This window comes from Pinus tabuliformis, chromosome 1_1 (genome assembly GCF_031772625.1).
Source record: "Pinus tabuliformis cultivar Carrire ecotype Pingquan chromosome 1_1, CPIR1, whole genome shotgun sequence".
In the NCBI taxonomy this organism is placed as follows: domain Eukaryota; kingdom Viridiplantae; phylum Streptophyta; class Pinopsida; order Pinales; family Pinaceae; genus Pinus; species Pinus tabuliformis.
The window spans coordinates 548,430,590-548,446,967 of record NC_142297.1 but is presented as its reverse complement, the minus strand read 5'-3'; the positions used below and the strand labels follow the sequence as shown (position 1 = coordinate 548,446,967).

Genomic DNA, 16,378 nt, shown 5'->3' with positions numbered 1-16,378 from the left:
AAACACGGGATAAAACAGAGAAACAACACGAAATCCTGAAATAAATAATAGATCAAGGGAACCGCCTCAAAACTGCACAAAGATATCATCGAATAACCAAAAGTCGATTGGATTACACGTTTTACGCAGTTAGTACAAAAATTACATGTAAGAAATGCTCAGATCTCAAACCCTCGAACAATGAATTTCGAGAACAAATGCAACAAACTAAAATCATACAACAAAAACAGGCCAATCGATTAGGATTTCGCAGCTGTGAACGACAAGATACCTGAAATAAACTTGTTGCGAAAACGAATCCCCGGGCTCTTACGGAAAATTTCCCAACGTTCGATTGAAATCACTATGAAGAGAAGAGGTGGAGACATGAGTATTTATATGCACCCAACCTACTCCCATTCCATAACCAACTAATTGCAACACAACACGTGTCATTCGGCTAATGTGAGATATCTCTAGAAGACGAGGTTGCCAAGTCAAAGGCAACCGCTCGCCATGAACCACGAGTTTGGCAAATTGAAAACTTGGGCATGACGTGCCAGAAAGTGTATTCGTGACACCCCCACAAAAGAGAACTATGTCTAAAGTTGACGTTGGAGTTCCACGAAAAAGGTGGAAGATTGTGACACCCTCATGGTGAAATTGGATTTCCCCGAAAAAAATGCAACTTTGATTTAACAAGAAAACTACCTTTCTCATATGGGGGTAATACGAGTGGTGGTAGGCTGTATAATGATTTTCTTTATGGTAATTTTTCTAATTAAAATGGGTCAAAATTTAGTAGGAATGGGTTGAAATTATAAGTTTAAGTGGTAAATTATCTCAAATTTAAATGTCTCAATTTCTTTTCACCAAATTTCAATTAAAAACTCCAAAAAAAAATTATGATAGTTAGCCGATCTAAATAATTTTAAAATTTAAAGTGTTTCAATGTCATATATATATATATTCAAAATTTTAATTTATAAAAATAAATAATAAAAAAATCACTAATTTTTGTTAGTGATTTTCGGAATAATATGGCATAATATGTGTGATCTGTGTCCAATATTCCTATTGTGACTCTATCCATCAGCAAGGATCAAGAAAGCCTTATGGATAAAGGCGTGTTGGATAGCCTTTTTATAAGAAACAATAATTGTCCAAAAAATACATAATTAATATTTGACCAAATTTTGAGACCAAGTTTTTTTGAATTAAATAAATGACCATATTTGGCCAATAATAATTATGATTTGGTGATTTTTGGAAATTTAAAATAGTAAAAATTTTGACATAATATTTTTATTTTTATATTTTAATAGCAAATTAAGAATTAAAATATATATATATATATATGAAATTCAATACATGAGCAATTAAAGAGAAACGGGTCCATCTAAATCTATTATTAGATCATAGGTTAAAATGAAATGGTAAAAGGGTGATCAACGAGAAACATTCCTAATGACTAGGAGAGAGGCTAAGGATTAAAGGAGGAATATAGAATATAAAATAAAATAATAAAAGAAGGTTAAGGAGAAAATGATTAAAGCGGATAAAAAGGGTTAAAGGTTAAGAAATAAAGAGAGAAGAAAGAAAGGTAAGGGTTGATATAAAATAAGATGAAGAGTGTTATTATAGATAAAGATTCTAACAGATGACCAGCAAAAAACTTTAACATGAAGGGAGGGATAAAGAGGAGTAAGACGGGATGAGGGATGGGCTAAGATGTACTCGTTTATCCATAAGGCTCTCTCTTGTCCCTAATGATGGATGGAGTCACCATCTGAAATGTTGGACAAATCACACATGTTACACAGTATTATTCCAGAAATCCCTAACAATATGACAAACTATGGAAATCTCCAATCACTCAAAATCTAACTAATTTTTTTTTCACCACATTCCAATTAAAAACTCCAAAAAAAATCTGATAATTAGACAACCCAAATAACCCTACAAAATGTTCTTTAGTGAAAGAGTCGTTAATAAACATAGTCACTTCATTAAAACAAGTGAGAAATTTATGATGATGTTTTTTATTTTTTTATTGGAATTTGGGGAAACAACAAGTTTTGTTTTTTATTACCATTATTTTTTCAACATTAGTCATTCATTGGGTTGATTTTTGGTAAAATCTAAAGCGGTATATAGGAGTTGGGTATATTTTTATTATTATAATTATATTTTTTTATAAAATTTTAAATTATTTTAAAATGGATAAAAATTATTGTAGATAAAGTTTTGTGGTTGAAATTTCTATAAAATAGATGGAATTGTATTTTTTAGTGATTTTTTTTTATAGAATTTTGCAAAATTCTTTTAATAAGAAAATATTAGTTTAAGTATTTCAAAGACGAAAAACAATATGGAGTCTCAAATGCATTAACATTCAGTATGAAATTTACCTATCACACTTTTTGTTTATCAATGACGTTTTATTATTTGATGATGGATTCATGAGAGATGTTGTGAAGGTTAAATAGATTTACTTTCTGTTTATCAATGACGTTTTATTATTTGATGATGGATTCATGAGAGATGTTGTGAAGCTTAAATAGATTTAATCTCTATATTGCACCAGGTATGCTAAAGTCGTCAATTATTTCTTTTTCTAGAATAAATGAAGAGGGATTGAGGTTTATTTTTAGCTATTCTTGTATTAGAAAATGGCTTTTCAAGACGCAGTGAAAATTTTAGACTTTTACCTCAAGCCAAATGACTATGGTAAAGATCACTAGCAATGGTTTATTGCTAAGGTTGAGAAGATATGACATCTCTAGTACAATCAATGGCTATCACAAGTAGGTAAACTCATACTAGTCAAGTCTATGCTAGAGGCCACACATGTCCATTGTGCGTCACTTGTGCATATCCCTAAAGGGATTCTAACAAAGGTCAAATAATTAAGTTGCAGATTATTATGTTTTGGTTCAAGAGAGAAAAAATTATTTGCTTTAGTAAAATGGAAAGTTGTTTCACACTACCAAAGGATATAGGAGGGTAGGGATTGAAGAATATTTTATATTTTAGTAAAACATTTGCAGTGAAATCTATGACAATTGATTGGAGGAAAAGGCCTATGGTATCCAGTTTTAAATCAAAAGTATATTTCTCTAGACTCACTAGAATAGTAGATTGGGTGGTCTCCTCATGGGACAATCGAGTGGTTGACACAATGGGATGTTGTCCCCTCCACTTGGTTTCAAATCCCACAGTGGACGTCTTTGGCCTATTGTGATAAGGGTCAAAGAGTAGGCTCCCCCACCCTCGTGGAATCCCAGACTTGCTAAGTCATAAATTCCTGGTATATCTGGCTTATGGGTTGTTGGATATACTCATGGTGTTATAGTAGTAGTTGCTAAGTTTGATCTCGAACCTCGTCTATGTAACTCCAACGAGTTATTGAGTCACCATTGTAAAAAGAAGAAGAAGAAGAGTAGATTGGGTCACCAAATAAGAGATGACATAACTCATAAATAATATAGAAGGCAATGAATATTACAACTTCATTAGTAGGTAAATGATTTTTATGAAGTATAAGAAATGGAGTGAGATTGAGGATTGGCATGAATAATGGATTGGATGTGGAGAAAGCTATAAATTATATAAGGCATTAATTAAGGCTCTACATATACATGAATTATTATTTCTACATTAGGTGGCTCATACATAATTAACCACCAATTTGGAGACAAAATTGGAAACAAGTTGAGCGTTTAAGTTTGGCAAGGAAAGATGTTGAAGAATGGGCAATATAATAATAAATAAACAATTATTATTCAAGATGGGGAATATATATACATGCCTTTAGATATAATCATCTAAGAATCAAAGAAGATGAAGATGAGCTTAACAGGGGTAAACAATACAAATGGGGTTTACAATTCTAAAATAGGTTACTAGATCATTTATACAACGAAATAAAGAGTGGATAAGATCTGATGGAAACTCAAATGCCCTTTAAAAGCGTGGAATTTTATGTGGTTAGCATTGAATAAGAAAGTTCGTATTTGGAAGAAGCTTTAGAATAGAGTTATGCAAGGCCCAGGTTGGTGTATTTTATGTAAAGAATGCAATGAAGATATTGGTTATTTAATAATGAAATGCCCATATATAGAGTTGGTCTAAAAATATTTTGATACATTTTCACAGTTCAGGGAAGTACGGGGAGGAGGAAAATTGAAAAGGGCTACACAAGTGGTGTACAAAATTTTATTCTAAAAGATTTAAAGTTTGTCCTTTGTTAAAGGAAGTATGGGGAGGAGGAAAATTGAAGGGTTATAGAAGTGGTGTACAAAGTCTACTATAAAAGATTCAAAGATTTTACTTTTATTACAACTCGGGACATATAAATAGCTCGCAACTTACAAATTTTTGAAGGTAAAATGTTTCTTCCGATAAAAATAATGTTGAGAGTGTACTCAACTTGATGGTTGCACATGGGAGTCAAAAACCAAAATATTTAGACTAGTTAAGGAACAAATAGAGAAAATCATCGCATGAGCCTACTTCAATGGAGCCTGTCAAGGAGAACCACCATTATTTGTTGTTGGAAGTGTGATTCATATTAATGATTGTCATGTAATCACCTACAAGGCATCATTAGGTAAGGGGGCTAACAACATGGTGAAGCTAATGATTTCAAAACTACTACCAAATTTGGCAGTGGAAAATGGTGCATAAAATATTAAATATTTAGCAACTCACAAAATTTAGTAAAACTAGTTGAATGGAACAAATTCATTCAAAAAATATAATGTTCAACCTATTTTGGAGGAGAGACAACTTTCTTGCACAAATTTTAATTCTTTATTCTTCCATCATGTGTATAGAGAGAGGAACTAGGACATTGATGGACTCTCAAAAGATGGAATAAAATTGGAAGCAAGATCTTTGCTCATAGGGGAGAAAGTAGAAGGCCATGCCATTGAATATCTTCGTACACCTTCCAAATAAATAGTTCATCATATAAAATTAAAAGATCTAAATTTGTTTAACTTGTGGACTATTTACAAATTATCTAACATGTTTTTTATGAGAAAAAAATGTCTTTCATATCAATGATAATGTTTTAAAAAGACAGATGATATAATTTTGGGCAAGATATATTTTTAGCTACTCATATATGATGAACTAATTCTGTTAAAATTGTGATTCTTTCATAAGGACTCTTCATACAAGGTCGATGAATATTGTTATCTTCAAAAACCTATTAACCATGAAGAAATCACATCGTGGTCATGGCATGTGGTTCAAAGACCTATCATAGAATCTAATGAGATAAATTCCCATTATCATGAAAGAATATTAGGAAAAGGTGTGATAATTCTCGCTTCCTAATTATTGATTTGAAAATTGCACAAACAATATATTGTTTGATATATTTATCTACAATGACAAGGATGTGTGATTTGCATAAATACTTTTGTAGTACTTCCAATGTCTTATGGATGTTAAACAACCCACTTAATTGGATTATTGTGCCTCATTGATAAGCTTGTTGTGTTCATGTCCAAGAAAAGCACAATTTTTCAAAGTGGAATATCAATTTGTCATGCATATACAAAGTTTCTCAGTATTATCCTTAGGGATTGTTTGTAAACATCATTTAGTTTCATATTTGTAGGTGTTCATAGTAGTTAATGATGTGTGCATTGGTGGCTAAATCAAACAATCGTTTACATAGTTAGCTTCATAATGGTTATGCTTATTCAATTACTATGTCTTGATAATCTATTTTAATGAGCATGTGTTGTACAACTTGCTATGTGTCTACACAAACTATAAAGGCTTATGGTAAATTTGTATGACAGTTACCTTACTAAGAGTATAGTGTTATCACTCCTTGGCAAAACAAATTCCCACTCCTTGGCAAAATGAATTCCCACATAGAGCTCTTGATTGTAGTTTAAATAATTTCCAACAATGTTAGTAAAGGATTTAGCACAGTACATAACAATGTATCCATGCTATAGGAGGAAAATTCCAAGTACATATTATAGGGAGTATGTTTGTATTTCAAGAGGTTCAAGAAGGTTACATAGATACAGGACTAACACAGAGCATCATATACATATATTTTATTTATTTATTCATTTTTATTTTTATTTTTATTTTTTTCTAACCCATAAGAACCTAGCAGTCCACTTGACATGTAACTACTGGTAAACCTTTGGGGGTCTATGACATGCCCTCCTCTCTGTAAATCAGGTCGCATATAGGGGGATTTGAACCTTGGATCTCTCAGTTTACACAAATTTTACATTACTTCAATCACCAATTGAGCTGCTCCTCCCCCCCTGGGACTAACATAATATACATTTTAAGTCTTAAATTTTTTCTTGTTTTTTTGTGTCATAAACTTAAAACACATCCTTCTTAGCATGTCTACTAAGGAGAGAGTGTAGAATTCAATCATCAGGTCAATGGATGAGTTTCAATTGTGAGATTTTTTTCCCTTGAAAAATGCATCCTTAGAAAACCCTCAAGCACTTCCCCTCATATTGAAGATGGTATACAATATAAATAGGGTCTTGTAGAATATTTTACACTATCCCAATAGGGACATCAACCGAAGCCCACACAAACAAAGGCACTTAGCCCAAGGACCTAACCCCAAGACATCCTACTTACTATTTGCACATCTCTCAACCACTCAAGCTAACCCATTGAGCTTTTAATTGTAGGGTGCTAACCACACTTAAATTGGTTTCTTAGTTTTTATTTGGTTTTAAAATGAAGAGATTACCTCTCACTTGAAATTTTAAGGTCTTCCACGCAGGGATACCATTTCTCATTATTACTTTGCATGCCATACCTATTTATTATATGAGAATGTTCAATCTCCTCTTCTTCCTCAATCAAAAAACACATTACATAAATGATGGTATTGATATAGGGAGAAGGGTCTACTACACTTATTCCATAAATTATCAATAGATAGTGGCACCAATATTAAAGGATAAGTAGAAAAGTTAGATGAATATTATCTCATAAATACATAGAGTATATGGTGTTAGTCATTTTCATAGAAGGTTTAGGTGACATATCTACCAAAATTCCTTAACCATAAATTCAATTGAAAGCATAATTGAAAAAGTTCATTCAAATGTTCTAAATGACTCCCTTAATGGATGTAGGAGAAGAGGTTCTTCATCAAGGGTGTAGACTCTAATTTGAGATTTGGATCAAATTTAGTATTACAAGTGTGTTCCTTCTTTTTCTATGCCTATGTTTTTCATTTTAATAATATTTTAAATCTTATTCATTAGAAATCTTCACCCAACTAATCTTGCAAGAATCCAATATTTCATAATGATGTCATCATTAACCTGCTATACTCCTAACATATATATTGTGATTTTTCAAAATTTGCAGCAAATTTTGAACAAAATTGACAAAAAAATGCTCATAAAAAAACCATTTCATCTATTAATTAAACTAAACAAAAAAAATCATTATACTTACCTAGTAGATTTATAGACATCAAAATTTTTCAATATAAATACAATTCATATTCATAAAAATTAGAGGATTAGCCACTCCAAATAAATTACAAACATGCATAACAAACTATTACACGTCCCATCTTGATAAGGAACAAACTGTCGCACAACACCACCGTTTATCCCCCAATGATAAAAGACAAACAACCATACAACACCACCACATTGTTGAACAATGATAATGATTCAATAAAAACTAACATGGATATCCAATATAATCTCAAATCATACAATTTACAATGTTCGATAGCAATATACCCAATGAACTACGACAAAAGACCACAATGTCCCATGGTCATATGGAACAAACAGCGACACAACACCACATTATGGCACAATGATAAGGAACAATCTACCACACAACAACATATTGTCGAGTAGTGATCAGGATTTAATAAAAACCAACGTGAATATCACATATAATCCCAAATCATACAATTTGTAATGTTTGATAGCGCAAATAATTTTTCTTACTTTTAACTCAACACTTTTAAAAAATAAAGATAATATACATTAGAGATGCATATAAGGATAGATCATAAGATAAACCATTAAAAATAGTACGTCCAACTCACTAATAAGATGGGTGTAGTTTCATCAATAAATTTGAAGCAGACCCTTTAGCACCCAAAATTTGTTAGACAATACTAGTACATGGAAAATTTGATGCATAGTTTTAAAACCAAGTTGTTCTAAATCAGTAACCAATCAAAGCAACTAGTCAGCAAAGTTGGCACATAAAACCAGCCAATAAACCAAGTTTGGGGACCATTTGGTACCAATCAAGTACCAAACCACTACCAACTGGTCCACACCAGTTAGTTACACTATAAACTAGCCCGAGTTATTCTGTGCACACATGGTGAGGATCGGAGCCACCAATTGTGGTTTTAGATGGTTTCTAAGAAAACCATGAACAATTTCCCTCCAATTTTTGGCCTCCTAAACTTATAAAAGTAGCCTTGAGCTCCTATTTGCCTCACACTTATCATTTCAAGTTTTTGTGACTTTTGGCACCCAAAACCTACTAGGCATTCACAAAATCGCTACAAGACAAATTTGAAGCAAACCTTTAGCTTTGAAAACCTACAAGCACTTATTAGTGCAATAGAAAAGGATTTAATGGAAGTTGCATAGGTACTATGTTCCTAAGGCACCAATGAAACCGTAGACATAATCAATATACACAGAGGAAATAGATCACCAAAACAGAGGATAAGTTACTCATCATAGGGTGGACAAACTCCAATGGATCTTATTATTTCTCACACAAAATACATTGTTGCTCCAGATTACCAAATTAACTATATCAACACCAAGCCCAACAATGGTTTTCCAGCAGTCCTCTATCCACAAAGCCACTATCATTCTATATCCCCCAAAGAACAAGAAAATTCAAAGGCTACTTCTCATTCCATACTAAAAGAGCGGCAAGACTTCTTATTAAGGAGACAAGTAGACTTACAGGAACTGAGAAACATGGAAGTACTGATTACTGGACATGGGAGAAATCCATTAGTAGGGTGCTCCCCTCCTTTTAGGAATTCTAAATGTTTTGGTTCAAGATTACTTGATGTAGCTACTCAATCATATTTAAGTAGGTCAACTTCTATGATCCAAGTGTTGTAGGAAGTTGGAAAACCTTCCCACTTAACAAAATATAGCATATATGATTTGGAGCATGTTGTTGTCTACCTCTTTTCTTCTTTGGCCATTGTTTGGTCTATTTGTTCTCCTTCTCATTCTGATTTTCAACCCTCTGGTCATCATTTGTCCTAACATTTTCATTTATCCTTTTCATGACTTAACAAGGGGTGAATTTCTTGTCATAAGCATCTTTGGGGTACCTTTCCTTGCACAAATGTATAACAACCATTTATCCCTCCTAAAAGACCTTTTATCTCACTTGTAGATTAGGATGCATCTTATATTGGTTAGTCATTAACGCAATTTGTGCTCCACTTGATGTATGCTACAGATATCCTCCACAAGTTGTTTAAGATTGGCATTGTATAAATTAAGAGTAAATTCATCTTGGGCTATTACTAAATCCCATTGTCAAGGATTGTCACTCAATGGACACCTTAATAAATTTCCCAAACTCCTATTCACCATCTATGTTTGATTGAACTGAATTTCAGCCCAATATCCAATCTTTTCCACAAAGTCTCTGAAAGTACCCAAAGAATTTGATGTTCTTTTCATTGGTTATAGTTTTGGAAATACCATGTAAATATACAATTTCCCTGAAGAACAAAAACACCACATGGCTCACATCATTTTTCTATCTACAATGTATGGAATGGGCCATTTTGAAAAAGCGGTACTCTACTACAAGAACATAAAGATGACCCATTTGGGTACCTTACAAACATAAACAACCCTGACCACATCTCTTCTCTATTAAAATAAAAAATAAAAAAATCAAAGGTCATCACTTCCAATGTCCTTCCTCCCAACCCATTGAAGGGCATCTCTCCCACTAGTGTTTTTCGCCTTGATCCAAGAGGAATGAAATATTAAAAACCCTTAAACAAAATTCCATCCAATAGGGTCTTATACACTTAATTTGCAATAACGCTGCCAAAGCACAGATCACTAGCATACTTATTTATCATATCTTCAAAGTTGGCCAGTCCGTTACTCATTACCACCAACATATGACGTCTTCTACTTAAGGAATCGTCCACTACATTGGTTTTACCACTCCTATGTTGCACTACAATGAATAAGCCTACAAAAATGAATCATGTTTCGCATGTTTGTGGGATGGTTTACATTGGGAATTTATGTATTTCAACACTTGATTATCAATCATCAAAATGAATTCTTTATGCAAAGGATAACACCTCCAATATTTAAATGCTTGTACCGTTGTATAGAATTCTTTATTTTAGGTAGTATTAATTTCTATTTAAATATATTTAGTTTCTTACCAAAAAAGCAACATGTTTACCTTCTTGGCTTAATACTCTTCCCATTGCAACTTTTAAAGCAACACATTAAACCATATAAAAGTTTACAAAGTTTGATATAGTAAAAATGGGTGCTTACATGTTCACGGGGCTTTAAATAGATTATGATTGGTGGTACTATTAAGCAAGTCCTTAGTGTTAAGCTCACCAATTAAAACCCTGTGTGTAGTCTCATCTAACCGTTTTAAAAAAGAAATAGGTGCTTCCATAACACCTTTTGAGTTCAAAACTTTAACCTAACGAACCTTTTAACAGCATAACAATAGTTCTTCACCTTGATGATAGTTCGATGAGTAGGTTGCTCAAGAATTGTCTTCATTATTTATGGATCCATGTTCAATCCACCTACTAAAATGACATTACCCAAGAATACGAATGTAAGACTAACTATTTTCAAAGTTGATAATCGACTCTTCCAATTGAAGTTAGTCAAGTACCTTTTTCATATGTTCTACTTGTTTTCCTTATTTTTAGTTAAAATAAGGATATCATCAAAAGGGAATATGATAAATTTTCCAATGTGTGATCTAAATGCCTAATTTATTTATTGTTTGCATGATGGTTGTTAAAACATTGGACAAGCCAAATGGCATCACTATCCACTCAAATAAGCCATCCTTTGTTTTGAAAGCATTTTTCTACTCATTACCTTCACAAATTTGAATCTAATGGTACCCACTCATAAGACCAATCTTGGAGAAGATATTAGCATCTAAATTTACATGGCATTTCCCTAAAACGTTTTCGCTGATAAATTGAGGGAAAAAATTTAATCTCCAAATGCTTAGCATCTTTGGTCACATAATCTTACTCTTTCCCTTGTATTTTTCAAGGTTCCTTCCCATTATAGAGCAACATAAAACTTCATTTTTGAAGCTGCAATTTTAACCCTTCATGGATCAATTTCCTCAATTAACCTTCATGGATCAACTTCTTGAATTACTTCCATGTCACAATATTTCTCTAGTTCTTGAAACCCATCAATGAAAAAATCTAAATTTAATTCATCTAAACTCTGGTTCATTCATTGATAATAGCTTCAATACGCCTCTCCATGGGATCTATGGCTCCAGACCAACTCTCCTATGGGCCCTCATGGTTTCCTTTGATACTGGATGAGCTCGTGGTGATGCGAAATAGGATCCCTGCAACTACAACTACAATTAGATCTCCACAATAGAACAAGTAGCTGATGATTGAGACAAGCCATGGCTTGTGGTTATGTCTCCCTAGTTAAGAAGGAGTAAGGATCTCCTCTTTGTTTGAGAGGGAGTGAGAATTACCTCCTTGGTTGTGAGGGAGTGATGAGGGACACCGTATTCTCCATGTGTCATGCACTAGGCCATGACTAACAATCATAATTCTAGTGAAGGCACTAGTAGGGAGAATGGAGAGTTGGATAAGCATCAGGGACTGATAATCCTTCAGGATTTGGAATCCAAGATAGGAAGTAGTCTCGTGCACTGATACTCTTTAAGGATAGGATAGGGTATCCAAGATAAGAGTAGTCGAAGAGCACCAATATTCTTTAAGGATTGGGAATCCAAGATAAGAATAGTCTTGTAAGGACATGCCTAGTGAATATTTGGATGGAGTATGTGCCTTGAGAGGCAATGGTGGTGGTTTCCAAATGTATTCCTCCTAGCATTGTGCTCTAATCTAGTGGAGAGTTAGAGCTTGTTAGTCAAGGCCTTGCTATATTGCAATTTGACAATGTTGGTTATGATGTTGATGCTTAATGATGGCTTATCAATCCGAACTCTTCTTATGAGAATATTTCAATTTGAGAGTATCTTTGTATCTTGTTGTGTAATTATGAATACCTCCCTAGTTAAGAGGGAGTGTTGGAAATTGTAACTAGGTTTGGTCTTCATAATTATCATTGTACGTGTATCATTGTATTTTCCATGTAAAAGCAAAAGAAGAAAAAGAATTTATTATTATTATTATTATTTAATTAGTCAAGCATGTTCTTCATGCTTCTAAGATTTATTGAGTCAATCTATTGTACAAGAGTCAAGTCCCATTTGGACTTTTGAAAGAAAGTGGAAAAATAATTTTATTTGAGTCAAAATAGTCAATTTTCCCGACAAGTCCAAGTCATCCCTATCTGGATAAGTTAGCCCTAGAAGGGACCCATTCAACCTCATGGATGTGTATAAATGGAGAGAAGTTCAACCTCATTTGGTCACCACTTGGTAATTTCAATTTTTGTGCAAGTAAAAGCAAGAAGACAAGCGAAAATCCTAAGGAAGAAGAGCTAAAGTCAAAGGAGAGAGAGAAAAGGTAAAAAGAGAGAGAAAAGGTAAAAAGAGAGAGAAATATGCCACATGTGTGAAGTTTTGTGCCCTATTTTTTGTCACACATATGAAATTTTAGGGAATTGCAAGGGCAAAAATGTGTAGACCTATTGCAAGGGGGCGAAAATCTATACATGGGTCGAAAAAAATAGTTTGACCAGAATTGAAGAGGTTTGACTATGATTGACTTGGTTGAGGAGGGTTTGAAGGAGGGATGACTTGGACCTTGTGGGAGGTCTTGGTCTTGAATTTTTTACTTTTGTTGGACACCTAATCCTAAATGGGTTAGTGTGGAAGCCGAATAGACCAAAGCAGTCCAAGAGACCTTGGGATCTAAAACCCAAGAGTCACATATTGTACTATAAATGTATATCTCATGTTAATAAAAAATGTATTGCATGTTTTATCTTTCATATCTCTCTTGTTGTCCATGTGTGTTTAACATGGTATCGGAGCTGGTAAGTTCGTAACCTTCTCAATATTGTGTAAGCCACTTGTTTTTGTGGCCTGTGTAAACCAACGCTTCTATGTCTTAATGGGTTTTTTTATGGTCCATCTCTGCAAATTAGTTGGAAGTCGTTGAACTCATATATGTTTGGAAATTTTTATGGTATATAAAAATCATTAAGTCACGCATTGTGTTGAGAGTGGAACCGTATACAGTGCATGTTTCCTGTGCATTAAAGACTGAAACTTGAAGGATTGTATTCCTTTGTTTGGGCCGGCATGCATTATGTCATAAATAATTAGTTCTGAAATTTCCGATCTGTGTCAGAAGCGTTTCAATGCTGTTGCGCTACTGTGCTATAACGCCTCTGTTGATTCCTTCGCCTCCCAAGGCTCACTGTAACTCCACGCACAATTTTTCGGTGTGTGTTCGACTGTCTCTGTGAAAACCACCACCTATTGAAGAGGTGGAGCATCTAACGTCGTTGCAGATGCTTTGAAATCCTTCTTGCACCATGTATGGTGCTCGAATTATTCTCGTTTACCGCGGTTAAACACAACAGTGAATTCTGTCAAAAGATCACCCACACAATGTCATTAATGCAGAGCGGATATAATGAGGAATGATAGCTTCTCCGAGCCATCGACCAAGGATTTTGTGTTGGTGTTGGTGTTAGGTTACAATTCAATTCGATTAACACGCAGTTCTTGTGTAACGCCAAGAATCTTAATTCTGACAAACACCGAGGAACCTGCCAAACGGGGAGATTGAAGAAGGGCCGTTAGGGTTCGACAAGGTGACGAGAAAATCCAAGGGTTTTTCCTTTTTTTTTATTTAGAAGTCGGAGAAATCCGCCAAGAATACGCTCGAGGAACCCACAAAGACGTTTGATGGGGCCACGCTTACTTGCAAGGCCGCCCCGCGCAGGAACAATAACAATAATGGACCTCTGTTTAATGTAACTCCCTCTAGACCTGTGCAAGCAAATATGTGGTCATATGGTCCGCCTATGGGAGGATATTTTCCTATGGGAAATTATGGGTCTCCACTTTTCCAGCCAGCATTTTCAAATCGAAAAATGCACTGAAGATGAGCAGCTACATTTTAAAGGAAGGTGTTATCTGCAATGCTGAAGCTATTTGATAAATCTGCTTCTCGTGTTCGTTGTTTGATGAAGCGTCTTCTTCACATTCTCAGGCTTTGGTGATCTGTTTCGGTGGAGAGCATTCAATTCTTCCATGGGAATATTTAACTTATAAGCACAGCCTGTGATGCATGCATTGTAACATTCCGCAGAGTTATCATCCTGCCCTGGAGAACGATCAATATAAGCACTCCATGGATGGTCCTTTATAACAGGATCCTTGTAGCAGATTTCATTCCAATCTTCTACACATGGAATTTGAGTAAGAGCGGCGTATTTATGCGTGGAGCTGTTCCCGCAGGGCGACGTCCATTGCTGTGGAATCATCATGATCTTCTTCTTACCAGGGGGAGAGAAATTCTGCTGAAAATTCCCCCCACTCCTCACAGATAAGCGGCATTCTGAACTATGGAGTTCACAACTACAAATGTAGCAAGCACATTATCGGAAAACACACAAAAGTGATATAATTTATTATCTGCGAGTTTAGGTGAATGATTCTGCTGATCCATGTATTTTTGTAGTTTATGATTTTTGGACCATTCCTTAGATAGCATTGTGCCAAAACAGTAAAGACCCTTGGGCACAGCTTCTGCAGCCAATTGTCCAAATGTTGTACTTTGTATAGTTGCAGCATTTGCACGATCTTCCAGCGCTTGTATCTGAGCCTTCAATTTCATGATCATAGTAGCACTGTCATAGTGAAGCTCCTTAGCTTGAAAAATCAACAATGATAACTATCGAATTATGGGTTCTGCTTCCTCCATGGTAACCTCACTGCCCCTGGTAGCGGCTTTAGATAGTAATAGTTGGCAACCCCTTATCTTCGATGTATTGATATTGAGCTGGTCTCCAAGATTTGTCATAAAAAGGGTGTATTGGTTTGTATAGATTGTACTTTTGCAACGCCTGTTAACCAGAAAGCGTTAGCACTCGGCGCAGATATTGTATTGCATTCCATAACTAAATATATTGCAGGTCATAATGATCTTCTTGCTGTAGTTGTGATTCAAGCCCTTAGGGTCTGATTTTGGTACTGTAAAGGTCCATGAAATTGTTAAGAATTTAGACTGTAATTGTGATTGGTCTTCAAATGCGATTTCGGTACCTAGAGAGGCCTCCAATCCGCGATCAATGTGCATCATCACTGTTGGCTATCCTCAAATGTTGATGCGGGCATTTACAAGGCTTTTAATATTTGGTTAATCATGTTCAATAATCCCGGGGCTGGAGCTTAAAATTTGCTTTAATTATTCCGAAAGCCTTGAATCTGGTCAAGCCAGGAGAATATTGCTTCATGATAGCCCTCATTACTCTTGGTTTGATAGTCAGTTTTACGACACTTGTTTTTTGACAAGTTACTTGCTCTATGATATGGCACAATCATAGTATATCGTTGTTGCAGCAGTTTAATGGAGTTCTAAGATTGCGGAGAGCCTTTGAGAGATTCGTCGTTGCTGCATTTTTAATAATTTGTATCTTCTGAAAGATGACTAAGAAGTTCCCATGTTCGTGTGACATCAAAGAATGCGATCTATTGGTTAATAAGATGTCGAAATAAATCTTTTCTCAGTCGAGCAACAACACACTCACTTGATGATGCAAACCACCATCCACGTAGTGCAGTAGCAAATGAACCAATTAAGATTATAAGAAGAATTTCCACAAGAGTGTTTTTGATGGTATTAAAAGCATCTGCTTTCTCTTCTTCCGTTCTCAAATCTCTGCTGACAATATCAATAATCTTGTTGCCATATTTTGGAACTAAAATATTTGTTGTGGATGCAATGAAAAGTGTCACAGTTGCAATAGTCTGCTCATTAAGCCACCAGCGCTTGCCCTGCGTTTTTCTTTAATCTGCAGGATTTTCTTTGTGTAGCTTGAAGATATTTAGCAGCTGATAGTTTGCAGCAGTCTAGGGATTTCTTCAAAATATTAGAGGATTTGGGTAACTGTTGGCTAAATATAGAAGGACTCGGTGATATTTGTATAATTTTCATAGTTTCAAGATATCTCTGGTT

At 34.6% G+C, this 16,378-nt stretch overlaps 1 pseudogene across 1 annotated transcript in view; it reads right to left on the bottom strand.

The window, feature by feature from the left end:
• Positions 1-413, bottom strand: part of LOC149214288 (polyubiquitin-like) — a 172,933-nt pseudogene extending 172,520 nt beyond the window's left edge. The window contains exon 1 of the transcript XR_016250911.1: positions 272-413. The product of XR_016250911.1 is annotated as a polyubiquitin-like (transcript). The remainder of the gene's footprint in view (positions 1-271) is intronic.
• Positions 414-16,378: the final 15,965 nt, after the last annotated feature.